The sequence below is a fragment of the Zalophus californianus genome, chromosome 14 (genome assembly GCF_009762305.2).
Source record: "Zalophus californianus isolate mZalCal1 chromosome 14, mZalCal1.pri.v2, whole genome shotgun sequence".
Lineage (NCBI taxonomy): Eukaryota > Metazoa > Chordata > Mammalia > Carnivora > Otariidae > Zalophus > Zalophus californianus.
Window position 1 is genome coordinate 68,291,449 of NC_045608.1, and position 23,053 is coordinate 68,314,501.

Genomic DNA, 23,053 nt, shown 5'->3' on the forward strand with positions numbered 1-23,053 from the left:
GTGAACCTTCAAGAAAACCTCTTTTGCTGAAACTGAACTCTTCCCACTGCTAATTAGAACATGATCGTTCACGTCCACAAAAGAATTCACACCTTACAAAAGAGTTGCCCGCCAGGCTCCCTGAAACACGGAGTTCTTCCTTTCTGTCAGGAGCAGGGCTATGGCATGAAACTCGGCACACCTGGATGCTTTCATGGACGATGTTCACACACTTAAGCTTTCCTTTATAATGTGTAGAGCCCTTGAAAGTAACAAAACTGTATCTGATGCAATTATCTCCAAGGTAAGAATTCTTGAATGACGTGCACCTGATTTGTCCCCCGTTTCCTGAAACACAGTGTAGCTGACCCCGACCTGGTGCCTCTCTGGATTGCCTTCCTGGCTTCCTGACCAAGGTTCTGCTTGTCTCCTGAACCATGTTCCTGCCACTGCTTTTAACAACCTCCCCAAGGGGGCAGGAACCCCGGCTAGGCCCCAGGCCACATGGCCAACTGGTACTGTGTACCATACTGAGGTCTAGACTTGGATAACTCACCACGGTCGGAGCATGGCATCTGGCCCTCTGAGCCACTGCCATGAAGGCAGATCAGGTAACACAGGGGGCTGAGCATCCGCTAAGAAACGGAAGGTGACAGGGAGCCGCATGACAAATTTCTCCTCATTTCCCCCTTCTGTGGACTACTCTGAGGACTCATTTCTCCTTGAAATTCTTTCAGAGAAAATCCAATGTGCAGCATGAGCACTCCCGCCAATTGAGTTGCGTGGCTTTTGGGGGCTTGTTGTAGAGCAATGGCCAGCACAGTAACATGCTGCTTAGCTTCACATGTTCCTTTGACTCACTTTCCATTCTTCTTCACCCTCATCTCAAAGGTCTTGCAATTTGCAAATATCACATTGGCACTTGAATCCTCGGCTAAAGCTCTGCTTTCTAGAAGACACAGTTAAGGGGCGCCAGGTGGCTCAGTTGGTTAAGCGTCTGCCTTTGGCTCAGGTCATAATCCCAGGGTCCTGGGATCGAGCCCCGCATCGGGCTCTCTGCTCCACAGGAAGCCTGCTTCTCCCTCTCCCACTCCCCCTGCTTGTGTTCCCTCTCTCACTGTCTCTCTCTCTCTCTGTCAATTAAACAAATAAATAAAATCTTTAGAAGACACAGTTAAAACACCTGTCCAAGAGTGGTTCTAGAAAACAATCTTCAAGATGGAATTAGGGAGGTGAATGGGCCGCCCGTCTGAAAGTCATAGGTACTCCCCTGCTAGAGGTACATGGAATGGTAATAACCCCTTGGCATTTGGTAGACTCATGATTTCTTCAACTTTCATTGTAGTTAATAGGGATAGAGTGCAGATGGAGGAGGTCAAGGCCCTGGGAGCACAAGGGGTCATGGCATTCAATCAACATAGAAACAATGCTAATTATGTGGGTTGTGGGTTAGGATAGATACTTATTACAGCATGAAAGATATTTAAATAAATAACAGCTCAGGGAAGTCAATGTAAGGCATGATCTAACATCCAGATGCCCTCTAAGGCAGTATTAAAGGAAATCTTTATTTCCTGCAGCCTTGGGAAAGACTGTGCTGAAAATCAGGGCAAGGATCTGATTCTAGATCCTAGATTCTAGATTCTGGGCATCCAGAGCTGCCATGAAGATGAAATGCAGAGCCTCAGCAAATATTCTATGTCAAGTCAGAGCCCTAATAGGGAAAGTGGAGGATTCTGAGTACTGAGATGGAGACATTTAGGTGCAGGAGCCTGAGCACCTCTAAACTCCGAATCCCCTTCTGCTGTCCTTCCCAAAGAGGCAGCACCTTCACCTTCACCAGAGAAGACTAGCCTCTACTTGCCTGGAGAATAGGCAATGCTTTCACCTAAAGCAGTTTCTGCACAAAATGATGCTTGTCCTCCTGAAGACAAGCTAACATCCCAAAACCTTCATTGTCTCCAGACTAACAGCCAAAGTTGGGTCTCAGCAAGAGTAGATGGAGGAGCAAAATCCCTGTTTCAGGGAGAAATTGTCTAGATAGGTAAGAAATCACAAAGCTAGTGAGAACTTGGGAACATAAATGGAAGTGAGCATCAAGGATGCTAGCCCAGGGTTGGCAGCATTTAGAGCTGGATAGAGGGGAATTGACTGACATGGAATAACCCATTTAGGATTCACACTTCACTTTGTGTCAAGAACACCTGCATAGCTTGCTGGTGTGGCTACTTGAAGCCTAGACTTCATAAGGTGATAACAGTGAACAAAATGAGGTGCCAGAATTACCTTGGAATCATGTTAAAGAAGAGATCGGAAGACTTAGGAAAGTGGGAACATTAAACATGGATCTATCATGTATGGTCCCAGAACCTACCACTCAGAGGACATAGTCTTTACTACGGCAGTAAAAATCACATTACTGAGGAAGATATGAGCATCTTGGAGAAGTTTGTTAGTGGCTTTCAGAGGCACAATGAACATAATTACTTAACAGGCAGCACTTTGGAGTGGCAGTCAGGGTTTCTTGGTCCATAGGGATCTATCCTAGGGGCAAGATAGACGGACAGCCATTAGAATGTTGTATTTATACAAATACCTAGATTCGACAAATAGAAGGACATTAACCACCGAAAGAAAAATGATGGCCCTCACCTCTTAGCCAATTCACAGACACAGACCACATATTGGAAGGAAATCCCAGGACCCTGAGTCCTGATCAATGACCAAAGTCAGCCTCATAGAGGACCTAGTGCATCTGCAAATCCACCCTGTGGTTATCTGTCCAGTTCCCAAGTATATTGTTAGGACAGATACACTTAGCATGTGGTTAACACTGGTAGACCCCTCACAGTATTGGCCTGATTTGTGGAGTAAGGGTTACAAAGGTAGGAAGGGCCAGGAAGTGACAAGTGGAAGCCCTGAAATGTCCCTATCTCCCACGGCAGCCCTCAAGATGAATCAGAAGCAATATGACATTTCTGGAAGAATTTCAGAGATCAGCACCACCATCAAAGATTTGAAAGATGAGAACAGTGTATTGTATTCTCATCCAATTCACCCGCAACAGTGAGCTACTAAGATTAACTCCATTCTTAGTTGCTGGTCTGAATACAGATCTTTATTTGAGGCGGATCAACACGGTGCCTGCCAACCTATTAGCTGCAGGAGTCAGGGGACATTTATGCTAATTAACAGAGACAGCAGTACACACTCACTGTCTTGCCTCGGGGCTATGTTAACTCTCTTGCTCTCTGTCATGACATAGCAGAACATCACACTGATCCCCTGTATTGGTGACATCATGCTGTTTGGAACTGAACAGGAACTGATAACTATCCCAAGTGCCCTGAGACATGTGCATGGGAGAAAGTGGGAGATGGGCTCCACAAAGACGCAGAAGCACACCAGATTGGTGAGTTTTATAGAGTTCCACTTGTCTGGGATATGTGGGGACATCCCCCCAAAGGCAAAGAACAAATCGCTGCACCTTGCATCTTACATCACTAGGACAGAGGCATAATGCCTGGGAGTTTCTTTGGGTTTTGAAGGCAACATAGTCCCATTTCTCTGATGACTCAGAAAACCACCAGTTTTGAATAGGCAACAAGTTCAACTCGTGGTTCCAAGCACTCTGTTTCTTGGGCCATGTGACCAACAGGTCAAAAGGTGCTTTAGGTATATCTGTGCTGGATAGGAATATGCAGTCCTCAATAGAAAGGTCACAGCACAGAGCCGGCGGATTCTAGAACAAGGCCATGCACTATGGTAGAGATCCATACTGTTTGAAAAGCAGCTCCTGGCATAATACTGAACTCTGACTGGGACTCAGCAGCCGACCACAGGACAGCCCATTCCCCCGCAATCTGATTTCCCAGTGCAAGCTGTGTTGTTACCTAACCTACAAAGACATAAGTTTGGACATCCACACCAGCAGCCTTTCATGCAATGGAAGTGATATATTTGGATGTAGCCTTTAGCAGATCCAGAAAGATGCAGTAAATTATAAAAAGAGCTACCAAGACTCTCACTTCGCTTCTTTCTGCTGCACTGCTGCCTCTCCCTCGATCCATACCATAGCCTCCTCCGGGGCGCCCTCTGCCTCACTGAACTCAGGCTTGAGTTTCCTATTCACAGAATAGGATTGCGGCTGCATTGTTGCCCAAATCAAGAGAGGCCCTTCAGTGTGGTAGTAAAAGGTAAGTCTTCCAGTGAAGCCACCTGGAACCAGGGCACGTGGCCCTCCTCTTCAGGTGGAGGGAGGGGAGACCTGAGGCAGACCTGCACGCTGCCTTCTTTGCAGTATTTGGATGGCTTGGCCAGTTGTCAAGGGCCTGGAAGGAAGAGAGTGGGGGATCAGAGACAAGGCAATCAGGGGAAGAGACATGTGGAGGGACCTGTGGACATGGGTCCCCAAGCCCGTGGATGCATCACTGGGTCTCATATTAGTGCCCGAGAACATCTACACACCTGAGCCTTGTCCACCAGCAGCTGGACAGGATGGCCCATCCTCAGCCCGTCACCCAACCTCTCTCCTCAGATACCTCAGCATCTGTTCAGTGTGTCTGTGAACAGAAGGGTCAAAGTGACAAGGATGTGGGTTACACAAAAGTCCAAAAACAGGGGCTCCCTTTCCCCAGGCTGACTCATTTGTGATTGCTGATTGTCCAATCTGCCAGCAAAAAGACCAGTGCTGCCCAATCCTTGAAGCAACGCCCCTCTTCACGTAGACCTGCAAGCCACGTGGGGCAGGTCAATTACATGAGACCGCTTCCACTTCGGAGCAGGCGGCAACTCATCCTTCCTAACACGGACACCAGCTCCAGAAGAGGATTTTCTTCAGGGTAAAACATTACACATATCACATACACCAGCATGTGGCACAGTACTCAAGGCATCAAAAGATTTGTTGGGGAATGAACGAATGAGCGAGTGAATGAGTGAATGAATGCTGGAAATAAACGTGTGAGTCAGAGGGTGAAAGACTTACATGAGTTCAGGAAGATTCCTGAACATATATCCCCAGCTGCGATCTCTCTCTCCCAGCCCCTTCCTTCCAGGTGTAAGGCATCGTAATCTCTCGTCTGGGTAAAGCACCCTGACAGAGTTTATTTCATTTCATCCTCAGTACAGTCTCGTGAGAGAGGGGGAGGTGAGAGAGACAGTGCTCACAGTACCCATTTTCTCTTCTTCGCAGGTACAGGACTAAACCGCATGTCCCAGCCCTCCTGAAGTTTGATTGGGACCAACTGATCTTATTCAGACAAATGGAAAGTGGCGTGGGCTGCATCCAGGTCTGGTGCACACAGGTCTCTTGGTGTGACCCTCCATCGCTTGTCTGACCTGCGGAGACCTCCGAAGCCACATTCTGAAGACAGCAGCTTCATCGGATGGGAGATGTCCAGTCCCTGACTGGCTGTGTGGAGAGAGGTCCCTGTCTGACTTGCGGTGGAGTTGGACCTGAGCAGTAAAGGTTTTTATCTTGTTGAGCCACTGAGAGTTTGGGACTATTTGTTACAACAGGTAGCCTAGCCTGAATAAAACAGGAAGATTGGTGTGAATTTTATCATGAAAAATGGACAGAGACCGAAACATCAAATGGTAAGAAAAGTACAAGTAACGGAAAACCACCCGGCTTGTAGTTCAGCACAGCTGGAGATGGATTCATCACTCCACCCCGTGGAGGCTGTGTAACTGGGCACATCATTCACCATCACTGTGCATCAATTTTATATCTGCTAAACGAGAATACCTGTCTTGCAAGTTTATCACGAGGATGAGAGATAATATTTATCACGTGCCAGGCAAATTTGCTGGCATAGTAGGTACTCCATGAACACCCACTCTCTTTATGACTAAGTCACAGATTCACATGGTAAATAACATCGGAGCCGGGGGCAGAGCCCCATGTTTAGGAGCCCAGCCCAGAACAGCCTGAGCACATACCCCGTTTTCCTCAGCCCTGCTTTGTGCTGTGGCCAAATGGCCATCTTGTCCTTATAAAGGAGCCCCCACCAGAATGTCCATTTCTGAAAACCTTTCCAGAACACTATTTGCCTGTACATAGTTGAAGGGCTGGAATGAGGCCCAGGCATAACCGAAACCATGTGACCCTGAGTTTTGTTAGAACAGACTTTGACAGCATTTGGAACAAAGCAGATGAAGTGGTCACAAACAGTGACCGAAGCTATCATATTCCACTCTGCACTTCTTAGATTCAAACGTTGCCTGTTTCCAAGACGGTGTGAGCCAGCCTCGCACAGGAGTGTGTGTGTTCTTTCAACTTCTGTAATCGCTGCGCCCTCTGGTGGTTGTGAGCGTAATCGGGTCTGTCAACTCCTAGACATCAGGCGGGAAGATGAAGTACTGGAAGTAGAAGTGCTGGAAGAAGAAGTACTGGAAGTCCCCCTGTGAAAGAGCTGGGTAGTCACACTCACACACGCGCGCGCGCACACACACTTTAAGGAAGACCAGGTTGATGTGTGTGCAGCCCAAGGGCAGAGTCTGTGTCAGGGGAACTCTGCCCAGAGGCAGACGAGGGAGGTGAAGAGGGGTCGGCAGGAATGGAGAGGAGCAAACATACCAACGGGGAAAACCACAGGATTTGGAAGTGGACTCAGATGAGAGGAAGGAGGCAAAACGAGGAGAGAACAAGCGAGGAAATGTCTCCTGGTTCCAGACCACGGGCCACATCCAGGCTACGGCAGGCTCCTCCGCCCCCAGAAAGTACAAAGGGTACAGAATTCCACGGGGCAGTCTGAAGTCTGCACCATCCACTTCTGTCCTCCTGCTTTCCCCTCTTCCGTCTCCTCCGTGCCTCATCCCTGCACCGACCAGAAAGGCTGGCCAACCTCCTCCTCGTCGAAGGAAGCGCTACAGGTGAGGACACCTGAGGTCTTGCACCTGCTGGGATAATGCCTGAGTCCTCTCCACCCTACTCCCCATCCCTCCGCAGAGATTCATTCCTTGAGAGAAGTCTTTTCTGGGCTTCGGAGCAGAATGTAAGTACATCTAGGAACAGTAGATTTTAAACATTAGGAAAACCTGGATTAAGCAAAAATAAGCAGTTTTCTATACTGCGGGACTTCTCAGAGCCTTAAGTACACTAACGTGCTATGAGAGTCAGCTGGAGAGAATTAGAGGCTGGTGTTTCCAAAGTGACTTGAACACTGTAACCTACTTTTCAAAGAGCATCTTGAAAGCGCTCGGGAAGCACTTCCCTAAACAACGGGTAAGCACATTCTGGTTAAGGTCCAGAGGACAGGTCCTTGTGCTAGAGCAGGGCACTGTTACTACTCTAGGTGCCAAGACAGGAGAGCTCCCCCTCAGATCTTCCACTGTGTGTGTGCTTGGGCACAGGTCCCTTTCCTTTCTTTGGGTTCCATTTCCTCATCTGTAAAGTGAGGAGTTTAGAGAGATCTGTGGTTTCCAAACCGTTCCAGGGAACTTGGGGCTTCATGGAGGCCCTTCATCGAGTCCACGACAGTCATGAAATTTCCATAAATTAAGAAAATGTGAACTTCTGAGGGAATCCACTATTCTCCTTTTCTCTAAACAGAACAGAACAAATAACAAAAAGCCTACATATAAACTCTTCGACCAAACTAGGAGACAGGAGATTATCAAACTCTGGGATGTGGACAAACACATCAAACCAGCCACAACAGGATGTGGCCACAAAAATGAAAATCCGCTCCCTCCCCCCAAAATGCTCACCCCCACAAGAGGAAGACGCCATCCTGAGCAGAAACCGGGCCAGCAGACCTGCATGCATCCCATGTGCGGAAGAGAGGTCCCACGGGCTGGCGCTTGGAGGGGACAGCAACAGTAAGTGTGGGTCTGGGCAGGGCAGGGCGTGTAAGCCCTTGGGAATCTCAGAAAAGGCCAGCAAACAATTCATTCCAGCAGGAAGGAGCATGGCTTTGAGGGGAATTACTGGAAACAGAAACCAAACTGAGCAGGGCAGGAACACGCTAAGTGAAAGAGAAAGCTTGGGTGGCAGGAGGGGCCTAGAGGAAGCTGGTCTCAGAAAACACGGGCACGCCTCAGGTGGAACAGAGTGCATGCTGGAAAGCGCAGCCTGCTGGGAAGGGGGGCCTGGGGGCTGGAACAGAAAATCTCCTGGCACCAGACTGGTGGCTCAGCGACCAAGAAGTGGCTGCAGAGACAGAGCTGAGCTGACCCCGAGATGGGAAAAATGCCCTAGCCCATCTCCTCCCAGACCCCCTACTCATGCCCAACTGAACCTCCTCCCACTACAGGCCTGGAGAAAGCAGCTGCTTTAAACCTGAGGGAAAAGGCAAATCAGCCCAGCTCCACCTTAAGTTACCTTCAGAAAGATTAACCCGAAACAAGCTACACCAGAGCCAAGCAAGTGCCCTTAGTGCTTGCTTCCTGTGCCCTTGGCCACCTCTGGTTTCAGTCCGAGGGACAAAGGACAGATCCCTGCCCACCCCGCAGTGCCTCCTCCACGGGGCACCTGGCCTCTTCCTGCTTTCTACCCCGGGGCTCTTTCCAGAACCTCTCAGCTCACAGGTAAGTACAGCCCAGAAGTGCAGGGAAGCTGACACCCCCAGGGGCAACCCTCAAGCAAGGGAAGACGCCAGCCTCCTTGTCCCCTGGCAGAGATCCTGGCGGAGCAAGTCCCCATTGCCCACATCTTGATGGCACACCCTCCTTTGGTCCTTTTTCCCTCCCTGTCGCACTATCCCAAATCCCTCCTTCCCGCCTCTGGGGTCCTCCCCCAAATAAGCCACCCCCACCAAGTCTGTTTCAGGCGAGTTAATATTGGATGTGGTCCCAGAGGAGAGAACCTGACACATTTCCAGGAAAACCCATTTGAGCTGGTGAAACTGTTGTTTTTAAAGTCCAAGGACAAGTCATTCCAGTAGTTCACAGAGTAATCAAAGGTCATGAAAAAGATGGTGGAGACAGCAGATTTCTGACTCAGGGAGATAATAGTGAAGCTGCCGAAAGAGGCTTGCACAGACAGGGCCAGAATGGGCTTGGAAAGAAGAAGAGAGGCAGAGGGTTTTGCTGCACGTTGCGGGGGCGGGGGGGGTGGTCACCATAAAAATGGGTGACTCTGCAGAGCTCAATGGCGCTCTGTTGGCTGTCATAGGTGCATATGTGCTACAAAAATGTGAATCCCGAAATGAGGAACAGTTCCTGGCACCAAACTGAAATGAAGTCTATTGAAAAAGAGAAAAACTAATATATTTGAAATGTTCTACTCTCTGTATAAAATGAAACAATATGGGGACATTTTTGTCTCGTCCAAATAAATAATTCAGTGGTTATTAGCCTTTCATCTACTGTTTCTTCATCCAATGCCACGTGATGACTGACCCTGTAAGATGTTTCAGTGGTTCTTTCAATCCTAGTCTGAAAAGCTGTAACAAACACATTTTGGCCTTTTGAGACTTTATCATGTCTACATTTAAAGGGTGAGTCCCAAAATTGTGCCCCAACTTACCTGATGCCATAATAGCATTCAAAAATGTTCTGTTGCATAAGACACAGTAAATTACTTAATATCGATAAAATAGTAATATCGATAAAAGTCAAGGAACAATAGTTTTCCTATTTTCATTTTTTATTTACAACTTCATCTGTTTTTTTTTCAGAGTATATTCCTTTTCCATGAGGCCGAGGATTCTCTGATATCAGTTTCATCTTTTTCAGCTTCTTTCAAGCTAGACAATGCAGCTGTGAATTAAAAAAGGAAGTTTTTGAAAGAAAGAAAGAAAGAAAGAAAGAAAGAAAGAAAGAAAGAGAGAAAGAAAGAAAAAGGGAAGTCTTCTAATCCCCGTTTTTAAGCCAATGATCCATTCTCAAAAATAGGAAAATATATCGTAAGCACATTGTCTTTGATTTTAGAAGAAAATATAATTAACTTATAAAATAAAGAACTGTGTTATGTAACATTTAAAAAATTTAGAAAAGTTTAAACATATTGCAAAACAACAAAGGCTACCTACTTCTTGTGTTTCTGTAAGATGTGAAGAAAATTTTGAGACTTCAAAATGAGAATTTATTATACAATAATGAAATCACAGGATTATAGCAGGTATAACCAAAGGTAGGTATGAAAGTAGTAGACTCCTGAGAACAGAGTTAATATATAAAAATGCATTATATGGGGTGCCTAGGTGGCTCAGTCGGTTAAGTGACTGACTCGTGATTTTGACTCAGGTCATGATCTCATGGGTTGTGGGATCAGGCCCTGAGTCAGGCTCTGCACTCAGCGGGGGTCTGCTTGAGAGATTCTCCCTCTCCCCCCACTCAGGTGCACACACACACTCTCTCTCTAAAACAAATAAATAAATCCTTAAAAAATATAATAAAATAAAAATGCATTACGTAAACCCCACTCCTACTTAGAATATTCTAGAAAACACAAGAATACATAAGCACACATTCCAGTATCTGTCAGAGTCATAACATCACCACATATCATGAAGCACCTGGCAGACCTACTATAGACTAGTGATTCCTTTGTACCTTTCATTTTTGCTCTTTTTGAATAAATATGTCGATAGTTACTACCCCCTGCCTGTCCTACCCGTGTATACTGGGTGTGTTGAGGGCAGGCAATTTGTCTCTTCAGTTTCACACGTCCACAGAAGAAGTACTTACCAAACTACACCCCAGGACCTTCATCCAGCCTTACATTCACATATGGATCTGATTAGGATAATGACATTTTGGACTTGGAGTTTATGCTATACTGGGACAAGACTCTGAAGGACGTTGTTGGGGAGTAAATATATTTTGTCCACAAGGGGAATGTGAACCATTGGCAACACTATGGCAAACATACTCTGAAGAGGTCCCTCGTGTTTACACCTTTGTGTGGTTCCCCGTCCTTGAGTGTGGGTGCCATCCATAACTTGGTTCTAACCAATTAAAGATGGCAAAAGTGATGGGATGTGATTCCTATGATCGTTTACATTACGTAAGACTCCATCTTGCTGGCAGACTCTCTCTCTCCTTGCTGTCTTGGAAGAATCCAGCTGCAAAACTGTAGTTCAAGGCACCGAATGCCGCTCAAAACCACGCAAACGGGGCAGTGGATGCTTCCCTCGGTGACCCTGGTCCTGCTGGCCCCTTAATTGCCGCCTTATAAAAACCCTAAGCAGAGGACCGAACTAAGCCATATCCAGACTTCTGACCAAGAAAAACATTTTAAATTTCATAACAAGATCAGTATAAAAGGAAACTCCCTTAATATGACTTTTTTAAAGTGTCCGGCAAAAATCTACACCAAAGATTTTTAATTGCAAAACATTAGAAGTGTTCCCTTTAGGATCAGGAACAAGACACGGATCCTACTAGTACCGCTTTTATTCACCCCAAAAAGAAAAAAACAAATGACTACAGGTATAAGTACTGGAAGGGAAGAAACAAAACTATAATTATTTGCAAATGATATAGAAAACCCAGTAGAATAGGGGAGCCTGGGTGGCTCAGTCGTTAAGCGTTTGCCTTCAGCTCAGGTCATGATCCCAGGGTCCTGGGATCGAGCCCCGCCTCGGGCTCCCTGCTCCGCGGGAAGCCTGCTTCTCCCTCTCCCACTCCCCCTGCTTGTGTTCCCTCTCTCGCTGTGTCTCTCTCTCAAATAAATAAATAAAATTAAAAAAAAAAAGAAATTTTGTTGATATAACGCCAATATGCAAAACCAATTGCTTTCTTATGTGCTAGCAACAAAATGTTTTTTAAAATGTAGTATTAGAAAGAGACATGATTTATCTTTTTGAAAAAAAAACTAAGTCTAACAAGAGACATGCAACAACTTTAGGGAGCAGGTTATAAAAATGTTTTAATATTTTTAAAGAAGACTTGCATAAGTAGAGAGAAATACCATTTTCATGAGTAGAATATCTCAGATATATCAGTTCTATAAATTCAGTGTAATTCCCTTCAAATTTCAGAACAGTTTTTCACGGAACTCAACAAACTGAAATTTCTAAGGAATTCATTAAAAAGAGCAAAGAGGCAATAATAACAGAGACAATGTTGAAGATGAATAAGGTATGATCTAGAAGCTATCAAAATATAGTACACATTCATTAAAACACTGTGGTATTGATGCAATAACAGAAAAAAGCCACACAATGGAAAAGAATAGAAGAATAAAGATCCTGACATGCACAGAACCTGTTTTTCAACCTAGGTGGCGTTATAAACTTGTAGGGAAGCTGACCCAGTCTATATAGGGTGCTGAGTTTATTCCTTATTGGTATGAAAAAAATAAAAGTGAATTCCAGCTTCACACCATACACGAAATCTATTCCAGTTGAATTAAAGACCTACGTTTTTTCACTTTTAAAATAAAATATAAAATATCTTTACGAATTTGGGGCAGAGAAGGTCAAAAGTGGGAAAACATAAATCATAAACAAAAATATTCATCCAGCCACCTAAAAAATTTTTTTTAAACTCCTGTGTATACAAAGACATCCAATGAAGATAAAAACACAAACCATATAGCTACATCTAGATCTCAAACACATTCATGCATGTTTTGTTTATAATAACAAGAAATTCGAAAGAGGAGAATGGAGGGACACATTGTGGTATATTCATGGGATGGAATATTATACAGCCATGAAAATACACTAGTTCTACACATATCGGGAGGAGCATCTCAAAAAGCTAACATTACGTGTGAAAAAACACAAGTCTCAGAAGGATATGCACTCGATGATATATTTATATAAAGTTTTAAACTATGCAATTCTACCATATGTTGTTTAGGAATACATACGTATATAGTAATCATGAAAATGCATGCATGGGAAGGATAAACACTAAATTTAGGATCGTCGTTCCCTTTGCGGGGTAGAGTGTGAAGGGAAATATCATTGGAAAGGGCCAGGAAACTTCAACTATATTTATTATTTCATTTCCTAAGATAAATGTTGTTTTCTTGATCTTTTAGTATGTTTTATATCACCATAATTTTTTTTTTTTTTTTTTACAAAAATAGCCGGGTCCTTGGTGAAATCATTAAGCTGCTGGATCAAGTCTTTCTGAGTTATTTGAGCCAATAAAGCCTCGAAGTTGTTTCAGCCAGTGGTGGGGCGGTGATCTTGTTCCTGCCACCAAAGGCTCCTAAAGGATTCTGTCTCCCCCACGAAGCCTCCCTAACTATTGCGGCTCTCCAAAGAGCTTCTCTGGGCTGCTCGAAGCTATGGTGGCTTCCACCTGCTCCAACGTTGTGTAGATTTACTGGCGAATTACTTCATGTACCAAAAATGGTACCAAAAATGGCAGCTCATCTACCAAAAAATGACAGCAAGAACAAAACCTAACCGTTTCTCGTGCTCTCTGTGTGCCAACATGGTGCTTGACTTTCTACAGCCATTGTTTAAAACCACCCTGACAGGGGCCGTTACCAACTCCATTTTGCAAGCCAGGAACCTGGAGCTCAGAGAGGCTAAATGACTCATTCAAGCGGTGCCTGGGTGGCGCAGTCAGTGAAGCGTCTGCCTTCGGCTCAGGTCGTGATCCCAGGGTCCTGGGATTGAGCCCCGCGTCGGGCTTCCTGCTCAGCGGGGAAGTCGGCTTCTCCCTCTGCCCATCCCCTGCTCGTTCTCTCTCTCGCTCTTAAAATATTTTTTAAAAATGACTCGTTCAAGATCGCACAGTGGAAAGGTGCTGAGTCGATCTGTTTTCTGCCAGCTCCCCAAGGTCTTTCCTCCCCGGGTCCCTCACCGCCCCCGCCCCCAGACTGGGTCCAACAGAGGGATCTCTCCTGGTGGCCGACAGAGGGCGCTGTTGTTCGGGGGGGAGCAGAACCCCAGGGACAAGGCCAGCCACAGGGCGGGAAGCAGGCCTTCCAACTGCTGAAGGCTGCACCGGCCTGGCACCCCCGCGCCCTGTGGTCCCCAGGGCGGGGCAGGGCCCACGGCCGGCCGCCCCCCACCAGGCCCCTGCCTGTCGTCAGCCGCAGGCTCTGACTTGCTTGAGCCTTTGCCACCAGCTCCCACTAGGTGTCTCTGTCACTTTATTTTTCTGGTGCCTGAAGGTGAAACAAGGCCACTTCCAACTACTCAAAACTGGTTAAGTGGGCTGCCTGGAACTGTGGTTTTCAGAGAAAACAGACTCCTTTCGCCAAAGCAGTGGGCACGACGTTGGAGAGCACAGGATTCACATGGATTGGAGGCCCTCTGCGTGTCAGCCGGTTCACACGCCCTGGTAGTGATAGCTGGCACGTAAGGGATACTCGGGATGTCCGAGGCCCTGCTGTGTGCTCTTAACAAACATTCACTCACTAAAGCTTCACGAGACAACCCAGGAGGTAAGTCCAGAACACAGAAAGGTTAAGTAACTTACCCAAGTTCACACAGCTAGTGACGTGTTCATTTGGATCATCGCATCCTCACGGCAACTCTGTAAGGCAGGTGTTGCCATCCCCATGTTACAGGTGAGGAGACCAGGCTCTGAAAAATTAAGAAGCCAGCGTTACCCAGCTAAACAGTGGCAGAAGCTGATTTCAAATCTAGGTCTCTTTGACTCAGGACAAAATGGAAGACCTGGCGTCCTCCCTGAGAGGGAGAGAAGACTAGCTCACAGGGAGGGTCCCACGTCCTTAACCCCACACGGGGCCCCTACACAGGCCTGTGGACAGCACCGAGGACTGGGCAGCCACCCTTCACTTAGGCGAGGCTGAGCTGCTCTAAACTATTTCAGGATTTGCTTCAAAGGAAACCGAGGAGCGACAGAGTCTGTCACCTTATGTGCAAACCCGCCATCTGGGTGTGGACAGACGAGCATCTGCCCACCTCCACTCAGGAGGATGAGGGTGCATTGCCTTCAAGGGGTGGTTCTTGGGGGGCCAGCAGAGGATGCCGTAAGGCGGGATCTGAGGGAATCTACAGAGAGCCTCAAGATTGCTCCCCTTATCCAGCTATTTACTGCTGCCTGAAATCTCCTCTTTAGAGATGGATTTATTTGGTTTAAGGGATTGGCCTCTGTTAAAATACAAAGACTGCCCAGGAGAAGTCTTAGGGCTATTCTCCATATATTCCCACCCAGGCCTGTGGTAGGATGGTACACCCCATGGAGTTGTGACTCACCGTGGACAATGAAATGTGGGTGGGCGTGCTATGCGTCTGTTCCAGGGGGAAGCCCGGCCAGCCATGCACAGTCCTGGACACTCTCTCCTTCCACCCACCACAGTGACCAGCACTGCTCCAGACAGGGTCAAGTCTAGCTGCCTAGGTCCCCAGGGGAAAGATGTGAACCTCTGTGGACACATGAGAAATACCTCTGTGGCAGGGCGTCTGGGTGGTTCAGTTGGTTCTGTATCCAACTCTTGCCTTAGGCTCAGGTCATGATTGCAGGGTTGTGAGTTTGAGCCCTGCATCGGGCTCCACGCTGGGCATGGAGCCTGCTTAAGATTGTCTCTCTCTCTCCCTCTCCCTCTGCCCCTCCCCCTGCCCTCTCTGCCTCGAAAGAAAGAAAGAAAGAAAGAAAGAAAGAAAGAAAGAAAGAAAGAAAGAAAGAAAGAAAGAAAGCGAGCTTTGTGGTGTTAGCCCCCAAGATTTTGGTGTGGTTTGTAATGATAGTCCAATCTAGTCCATCCTGACTGATACACCAGCAGGGCACATTAATCTAGTAGCCAGCCATTAACACCTTAGTGTGAATTTGCACACAGCCACGACTTGGGGAAAACTGGAGCTTCCCTGGGGGGAGTGGGGAGGAAGGAAGAAAAAATCTGTATTGGTTAATTTCCAAAGATGATCCCAAATAATTCCAGCCCTCTGATCCATACATGTTCTACCTCAGATCAAACGTGGAGTCTAATTTTCCTGATCTTAAATTGGGACGACTTTAGCAACCTGCTTGGCCAATAGAGTGAGGTGGGATTGATATTCTGGGACAGCCAAGACCAGGTTCTCAGAAGCCTCGGTCTCTTGGGACACTCACTTTTGGAGCCCTCCCCCTCAGAAAGCAGCTGTTGTGCCCCAGAAGCCCAAGCCATAAGAAGCCATGTGGGCCGTCTACTCACCAGCCCCCACTGAGCTCGAAGCCAACTGGCCGCCATGTGAGTCAGTCATCTTGAACCTCCAGCCCTGTAAAGACTTCAGCCCCAGGCACCATCAGAATGCCAGCATCTCCTGTGCAAGCACAGGAGAAATGCTGAGCGAGAACCATCCAGCTGAGCCAGTAGGGCAGGGGAGTCAGCAGACACGAGAGGAAGTTGCTTCAGCCACCACGTTTGGGGAGAGGTTTGTTATGCTGCCGTGGTTAAATAAGAAGACCTTGGTGCCGGAAGTGGGGCGCTGCTGTGTTCTTTTTTTAATCTAAAAGTTTAATCTCAAATTGGCATTGGCTTTGGGACAAGGGAAGAGGCAGAAGCCGGAAAGGCTCAGAGGAATCTGTGGGTGAAGGCTTGACAGACAGGGGGGCAGAGCACGGAGAAGGGGCTCTTCCACCACTCGGGCAGGAGTGGGAAGTCAGCGACGCTGGGACCTTTGGTGACATTACACAGAAAAGTACTTCATGAACTTCTGGGTTCGACTAAGAAGGTTTCCTGAGTGCGGGTTGCAAGTACCAGCTTTTGACAAGGTATCTGCGGAGAGAGAAAGAAAAAAATGAACCAAAAAGAAACTTAAAAAAAAATTTCTCTCTCTCTTTAAAGACTTTATTTTTTAGAGCAGTGTTAAGTTCACAGCAAAATGGTGTGGAAGGTACAGAAAGTTCCCATGGATCCCTGCCCCCAGCATGCACAACCTCCCCTGCTATAACACCCCATCAGCGTGGGACATTTGTTACAATAATGAACCTACATGGACACGTCACTATCACCCAAGTCCATCCCTTACAGGAGGGTTCACTCTAGGTACATGCTACGGGTTTTAACAAATGTACTGTGACAGGTATCCACCCTTATAGTATCCTACAGAATAGTTTTCCTGCCCTAAAATTCCTCTGTGCTCCATGGATTCATCCCCTGCCCCCAACTCTGGGCAACCACTGAGCTTTTTCCTGTCTTAATGCCTATAATTTTGCTTTTCCCAGATGTCATAGAGTTGGCATCCTATAGTCTGTAGCCCTTCGGATTGGCTTCTCTTACTTAGGAATGTGCATTTAAGATTTCTTCATATCTTTCCATAGCTTGACAGCTCTCTTCTTTTCAGCACTGAATAATGTTCCATTGTGTGGATGTACCACAGTTTACTTATCCAGTCACCTACTGAAGGACATCTTGGCTGGGCTTCCAAGTTTTGGCAATTATGAATAAAGCTGCTATAAACACCATGGTACAGGTTTTGTGTAGACATAGCTTTTCAACTCCTTTGGGTAAACAAAAAGAAGTAAGATGGCTGGATCGTATGGTAAGAGTGGGTTTAGTTTTGTAAGAAACTGCCAGACTGTTTTCCATAGTGACTGTACCATTTTTCATCCTCACCAGCAATAAAGGAGAGTCTCCCCTGCTGCACATCCTTGCCAGCATCTGGTGTTCTCAGTGTTCTGGATTTGGGCCATTCTAATAGGTGTGTAGCGGGAACTCATTGTTTTCATTTGCATTTCCCTGGTGACATATGACGTGGAGCATCTTTTCATGTGCTTATTTACCATCTGTGTATCTTTTTTGGTGAGGTGTCTGTTAATTAAGATCTTTGGCCCCTTTTGCAATCAGGTTGTTTTTTTATTGCGGTTTTAAGAGTTCTTTGTATATTTTGGATCAGAGTCCTTGATCAGACATGTCTTTTGCAAATATTTTCTCCCAGTCTGTGGCTTATATGCTCATTCTCTTGACACTGTCTTTTGCAGAGCAGAAGTTTTTGATATTAATGAAGTCCAGTTTATCAATTCTTTCTGTAATGGATTGTATTGGGTGTTGTATCTAAAGAATCATTGCCAAATCCAAGGTCAGCTAGGTTTTCTCCTGTGTCCTCTTCAAGAGATTGTATAGTTTTGCATTTTAGATTCCAGTCTATGAATCCTTTTTAATTAATTTTTGTGACAGGTATAAGGTCTGTGTCTAAATTCATTTTTTCACATGTGAATTGACCATTTGTATGATTTTATTTCCTATCATTTCTTAGCGTATCAGTTATGCTTTTGTGTTTACTTTTTTTGGTAGTTGCGGGAGTTTGCAATATACATTTATAACTAATTCAAATCTACTTTCAAATTCAAAGGACGACTTACGACTAATTCAAATCTACCTTATAATAACAAAATAATTCTAATTCCTCCCTCTCATCCCTTGTATCATTGCTGTCATTCATTTCACTTACAAATAAGTATACAAAAGTGAGTGTGTATATATATATACACACATGTGTACACTTATTTGTAGATATTCACTTTTGTATACTTATTTGTGTCTGTGTATACATACCCACAAAGCATACATAATCACTTACATTACTACTGTTATTATTTTGAGTAAACCATTACATGTTAGGTCAATTAAGAATAAGAAAAATTTTAAATTTTTTTAAATTGTATTTATTTATTTATTTGACAGAGAGAGAGAAAGAGGGCGCACGCATGCACGCCCACAAGCAGGAAGGGCGGCAGGCAGAAGAAGAGGGAGAAGCAGACTCCCCTATGAGCAGGGAGCCCGATTCTGGGCTCCATCCCAGGACCTGGGATCATGACCTGAGCCAAAGGCAGGCACTTAACCAACTGAGCCACCCAGGCGCCTGAAAAATTAAAGTTTTTATTTTACTTTCACTATTCCTTCTTCGCTCTTCCTTTCTTTTGCAGATCCAAGTTTCTAACCTATATCACTTTCCTTCTCTCTAAAGAACTTCTTTTAACATTTCTTGCAAGGAGGGTCTATTGGCAACAAATCCTCTCAACTTTTGTTTGTATGAGAAAGTCTATTTATCCTTCACTTTTGAAAAAGAATTTTGTAGGGTACAGAATTCTAGATTGGTGGGGTTTTTTTTCTCTCACCACTTTAAATATTTCACTCCTTTCTCTTCTTATTTGCACTGTTTCTGAGAGGTCAGATATAACAGTCATTAAGGTGTTGTTTTTTTTCCTTTGACTTCTTTCAGGATTTTTTCTTTGACTTTCTTTAGTTTGACAGTGATATGCCTAGATGTAGTTTCATGGCATTTACTCTGCTTGGTGTTCCCTGAGTTTCCTGGATCTGTGGTTTGGTATCTGACATTAACTTGGGAAAATTCCCAGTCATTATTGTTTCAAATATTTCTTCTCTTCCTTTCTCTCTTCTCCTTGTGGTATTCCCATGATGCTTATGCTTTTGCCGTTGTCCCACAACCCTTGGATAGCCTGTTCTTTTTTTTTTTTTGTCTTTGTTCTCTTTGCTTTTCAGTTTTGGGAATTCTATTGACATATCTTCATGCTCAAAGATTCTTTCCTCAGTCATGTCCAGTCTATTACTAAGCTCATCAAGTACTCTTCATTTCTATTACAGTGGGGTTTTAAGTTTATTTATTTACTTAAGTAATCTCTCTACCCGACGTGGGGCTTGAACTCACAACGCTGGGATCTAGAGTCACATGCTCTTCTGCATGAACCGGCCAGGTGCCCCATCTATTACACTGCTTTTGACCTCTGGTGTTTCTTTGGTTTTCCCAGGATCTCTGTCCCTCTGCTTGCATTGCCCGTCCATTCTTGCACGCTGTCTCCTTCATCTGTTAGCGACCTCAGCACATTCATCATGGCTGTTTTGCGTTCTAACATCCCTGTCATGTCTTGTTCTGATACTTGCTCTGTCTCTTCAAATTGTGTTTTTTGCTTTTTAGTAGGCCTTACAATTTTTTCCTAATAGCCAGACATGATGTACCGGATAAAAGGAACTGCTATAAATAGGCCTGTAGTAACATTGTGGTGAGGTGGGGGTGGCGGGGGGCGAGGAAAGCATTCTCTAGTCCTGTAATTAGGTTTCAGTCTTTTAGTGAGTCTGTGCCTCTGGACTATGAGCTTCACGAGCATCTCTCAGGTTTTTTTTCCTCCCCCTTTAGGTGAGACAGGATGGCCAGAATAGGCCGGAGTTAGGTCTCTCCCTTCCTCCAGGTCACTTAGGCTCTGATAACAACGGAGGAGCTTTGTTTATACCTGGGCCTGATTTAGAAAAGAAATGGAGCTAATGCTGGAATGGGATAAAACTTTTGAGTCTTTGGAAGGAGGAAGTACCGATGCATATGGCAAGGACTGAACTGTTGGAGCCTGAAGGCAAACTGTGGTTGTTAGTCTTGGATGATGGCCCCAAACAATTCTGCCTTCCCTTTACTATCATATTGTGCCTCCCAGGAAGAGGCAGAGTCTGGTCCCCTCCCCTTGAAAATGGGCTATCTTTAGTGATCCTTAACAAGAGATTACAGCAGACCTGATATTCTGGGACTTCTAAGCTAAGGCATAAGAAGACTTTCAGCTTCTGCCTGGAATTCTTTTAATTCTTGCTCTTGGGATGCTTCCCCTGGGAAGCCTGCCACCACTATACTGTAAAAAGTCCAAGACAAACAAAGGGCACATTTAGACTCTACAGTCAACAGCCTCATGTGAGCTCCCAGCCCACAGCATCTACTGCCAGCCATGCAAGCGAGCCATCTTGGATGGTAGCTCATTCAAGCCTTCAGATGACTCCAGGCCCGGCTGCCATTTGACTGCAAATTCCTGAGAGACTCTAAATGAGAATGACCCAGCTAAGCATAGTCAACTCACAAGATTATGAATGATAACAATAAACATTTGTTTTGAGTCACTAAGGTTTAGGCTAGCTTGTTACACCAAGAGATAACCAATTTCTACTGTATGAATCCAGAGACCCAGAAGACAATGGGTGCCACCAGCTTTGGGATGATAAAGGAAAGCGTCAAGTTACCCTGCGCTAAAGAGGTTAGACAAGTACATATCACATAATACATGTTTAGTAAACACTTGTTGAATGAGCAAGCAAATGAATAAATGAAAGTAGACATGGCAAGAGCAGGTTTCTCCTCCTTCCGAGGTTAACAAAGGTCTGGCTCTCTTCAGCCACCAGGAAACAAAGCCATGTCCCTAGCCACCCCTGGCCATGATGGAGGGGTGTGCCCGAGGACCTTCCCTATCCTCCCACTCTAGAAAATGTAAGAGGTTTCCTCCTCAGGGTTCTGGCAACCTCCTTCCTCCTCCTCTTCTCCATAGCTCCCCAGTGCTGTTCAGTTCACAAGCATTTTCCTTTCAGCCCACCACATGTTTCTACACCATTATAATGGCCACTTCTGGAAGCCAGCCCCTCTCTAAGAAGTTGACTCTCCATTTTTTGACTCCCCAGCAGTTCTCCAGACCCCATGCTGACTCCAGGAATGCCATAACAAAGGCCACGGGAGCCCAAGTCTGTGTTTTCTGCAGGCATCCATACAAAGGAGGCTCTGAATAGGAAAAGCTCTTTAACTTCCATTGAGTCTTGGGGTCTGGACTTATTCCTTCTCCAAGCACTTACTGTGAAAGTTTAAGCAAAGAAAGTACTTAGATTCAGTCTCGGTTTCTCCATCTATGAAGAGGGAATCATTGTCCCCATATCACATGGTTCTTGTGAAAATTAAGGCAGATGCACTGAGAGAATGTTTATTTAGATTAGCACAGAGTCTGGGTTCATTGGACACCCAATGAATGTCCATTTGATGATCTCCTATAACCATAGGAGAAAAAGTTGCAATATTCCCTCCTGAGAACCCCAGACTTTGAGGTTTCTCTCTCAGCCTAGTTCAGAAGTACCACCCAAAACTGTGCTAAGAGAGGACTAGGACCATGTCTTTCCTTACATGCTAAGGCACTATTAGTAAAGGAATTATTTACGTGGGGTTTCTGCTCTAATTTGGTTTTCCTCCCTCCCCTTGTCTCTCTCTTCCTTTAGGAAAACCATGCCCCAGCTGAATCAGAGATTGCAAGGGGCTCCCATTCTGAGCCTGAAGATCTTCCCTCTGCTCCTCCTGAGTTTTCCCAGCCTCTTTCCCCAGGGAAGTAGGTTCCTTTCACTCCTCAGCAACTTAGCGTTCCTCAAAAGAACTGAGCAGCAGCCTGATAGAACGGGTATAGTACTGGAAAGAGATCCAGGACATGGCAGTTAATTTTGTTGTTGACTTGACTGGGCTCAGGGATGCCTAGAGAGCTGGTGAAACATTATTTCTGGGTGTGCCTGTGAGGGTGTTTCTGGAAGAGACTTGCATTTGAGTTGGTGAACTGAGTAAAAAGCAGATGGCCCTCCTCCATATGAGTGGGCATCATCCAATACACTGAGGGCCAGAATAGAACAAAAAGGCAGAGGAAGAGGGAATTTGTTTTCTCTGCCTGAGCGGAGACAGCCATCTCCTCCTGCCCGTGGACATTGGTGCTTCCACTTTTTGGCCTTTATACTCAGACTGATTTATACCACTGACTTTCCTGGTTCTCTGGCTTACAGGAGATTGTAGGACTTCTAGGCCTCCATACTGCATGACCAGTTCCTTTAATAAATATTTATCTATCTATCTATCTATCTATCTATCTATGTACCTTACCTGTTGGTTCTGTTTCTCTGGAGAACTCTGACTAATACACAGGAGTTCTAGTGTCCAGTCTTGGCCCTTTCATCCACAGAATTGCCTAAATATGTGATGAGTGCATAGTAAGATGCCCGTCACTAGAGATATTCAAGCACGGTTCATAAGACAGCCTTGGGAGGCCTCCAGTTCAGTGAATAAGTGAATGACATAATAAACTTTATCCTGATGGCACTAAAGAGCCATGGAGGAATGCTAAAGTATTTTACACTTGTTATAAGGCTTGTTTTAGGCTTGGGCATGACACAAACACACTTTCAATTCATCAAGATCACAGAGTCAGTAAGGCGGAGACTAGATGAGGGTGGGAGAGGGTAAGAGGTGGGGATGCCATTGGGAAAATATTGCGGTAGCCCAGGGACACATTAAGAAGGCCTGAACTAGGGCACTGCCCCTTGGCCTTGAGCACCTTCCTTCATTCATTCCACAAAAATTCGTCAAGCCCCTAACATACATAAGTCAGGCAGGACTTCAAGCATTGAGAATTATTACCGAGGGCAAGGGGGGTACAAACCACATTGTTTTGTTATTTAACTGTTCTAATTAACTCATTCCCT

General features: G+C 45.5%; 2 long non-coding RNA genes across 2 annotated transcripts; both read right to left on the reverse strand.

The window, feature by feature from the left end:
* Positions 1 to 3,084: 3,084 nt before the first annotated feature.
* LOC113912790 lies at positions 3,085 to 7,897 on the reverse strand. The gene is made up of 3 exons (XR_003516966.2): positions 7,693 to 7,897; positions 4,447 to 4,541; positions 3,085 to 4,310 (listed from the first exon to the last, which is right to left on the reverse strand). It is a non-coding gene; the product is annotated as an uncharacterized LOC113912790 (long non-coding RNA).
* A 1,656-nt stretch (positions 7,898 to 9,553) lies between these two features.
* LOC113912789 lies at positions 9,554 to 16,224 on the reverse strand. Its single transcript, XR_003516965.1, has 3 exons — positions 15,995 to 16,224; positions 14,317 to 14,423; positions 9,554 to 9,684 (listed from the first exon to the last, which is right to left on the reverse strand). It is a non-coding gene; the product is annotated as an uncharacterized LOC113912789 (long non-coding RNA).
* Positions 16,225 to 23,053: the final 6,829 nt, after the last annotated feature.